This window comes from Octodon degus, unplaced genomic scaffold (assembly GCF_000260255.1).
Source record: "Octodon degus isolate 3935 unplaced genomic scaffold, OctDeg1.0 scaffold00417, whole genome shotgun sequence".
Lineage (NCBI taxonomy): Eukaryota > Metazoa > Chordata > Mammalia > Rodentia > Octodontidae > Octodon > Octodon degus.
This window is the reverse complement of record NW_004524993.1, coordinates 294,801-296,984: the sequence shown is the minus strand read 5'-3', so window position 1 is coordinate 296,984 and position 2,184 is coordinate 294,801.

Sequence of the window (2,184 nt, the reverse complement as noted above, 5' to 3'; positions counted from 1 at the left end):
TGAGAAGATATATAGATCACCTTACCTATAGAAGAGTCATAGAGGAAAGAGAAGCTGTCAAGCAAGTAGATAAAAGGAAATCATCTTAATTTTTAGTTCAACATTAAAGGTTAAGCAGAAACTAGGATAGTAATATAGTACATACCTCTAAAGAGCCCCAGCTCCAAAGAGATCTGTACTCATACGCAGGCTTTTTCTGTGGACCTCCACCATGTGTTCATGACAGAGATGTACAAACAGTTGAGAGGATCAGTGGGGGCATTTCTAGTGCAGATCTATAAGGAAGAATCAAATATTTCTGAGGAAAGACAGAAAACCCTTGGCCTTTCCTTGAGACTTCCTTTATAATGAATAAAAGTCTGGAGCAACAAGGGGAGCAGCATATGGTAGCAGATTCTCTCAAAGAGAGATCACTTTTGTTACACCAAAGATGAGAGGAAAAACTCTCAGCATATGAGAAACACTAAGACATGCTCAGAGCTCTAATCTAATACCTATATGATCAAACTCTTTCTACTGTGGGGGATTAAAATAAATTTCTCTCCTGCATAATATATTCACAGCTATAACACACAAACTTGCTATGATAAACAGGAAAAGGAGTGATGACCTACTCACAAATCTTAGGAAAACCTTAATAAGGCTGGACAAACTGAGAGAGTAGAACACACATCTCCAAACATGGATGCCAAAATAACTTGATGAAGGTGTTAATGGATCAGGGCAAAAAGATGGTGGACTATACGAGGACTTCAAAAGGGAAAAATAAATTGCTAGAACAAGATAAAGAAAAAGTTAGTTAGATTTGTAAATTTCTGCATAAACCACTTGGATTTTACATACTTCCTCCCAATATTTCTATGCAATGAAAGGAGATGAAGGATGTTTTAGATATATCAGTTGACAAGAAACAATTATATAATAATATCAGTTAAAGTAAAGGTAGGTCAAAAGAAATCACAAAAAGCAAATGGGAATTGCTTGAGCTGTGTAAAGATGTCAAAAAGTCTAAAGATTTTGAATAACAAAAATAGATTATAGTGTGAATAAACTAAAAACAACATTTGGAAAGATAATAGTAGTAATTTTGCAAAAATAATAAAATAAAATAAAATATCCATCTGAAAACTTCCCTGTACCTCAAATAGTGTAGTATTAAAACAAGAAAAATGGGCATGTCAAGTTCAAATCAATGAAAACTAATAAAAATGAAAAAAAATTCTTGAAGAAGGTTAGGCATAATGGACAAAATACACCAAGGGGCAAAGATAAGTCAAATGCAATTCTCAACTGAAATTCCCCATATAAACAGTCAAAGATATAATTCCAATACCTGCCAAACAGCTTTCAATGCTACTCAACATTCTTTGATGAGATAAAAAATATTAAATATTATATCAGCAAATATTAACTTAATGAAGGCTGTACTAAACAAATTCATCATGAACATTATTCTGAATAGCAATAGAGTCAAAGCATTTCCTTATAAAAGTCAGAAATGATACAGGAGTATCTACTTGCACCATTCTTATTTAATGTAGTATTGGAAGAAAAATATACAAATATGAAAGAATGAATTCAAATTATCCCTCTTTGCAGATGACATGATTGTATATCTAGAAAATCCTGAAGATTCCATGAAAAACTTTCTACAGCTGATAGTTATCTAATACCAGAATACAAAGTCAATGTGTAAATACTGATCATTCCCTGTACATCAATGATGAATTTGCTGACAGAAAAACTAGAAAATAATTCTATTCACACTCACCTTTTAAAGAGGAGATCTAATAATAAACATAATCATGGAGATGAAGGAATTTTACAATGAAAATTAGAAAACTCTGAAAAATGAAATTGAAGAAGACCCCAGAATATGGAAAGACGTCCTATGTGAGTGGATTTGGAGAGCTAATGTTGTTAAAATTACCCTATTAACACAATTAATCTATAGGTTCAATACAATTCTCATGAAAACACCAGTGCCATTCTTGATAACACTGAAAACATCCTAGAATTCACAAGGAATCTAAAAATATTCCCAGAAAACCAAAGCACCTCTGAACCAAATGAAAAATGCTGAAGACATCACAACACTTGACTTAAAAATGTTATAGATCCATTGTAATACCATAGTGCCATAAAAAGATGTATATTAATGGCATAAAACAGAAGACTCAAGAA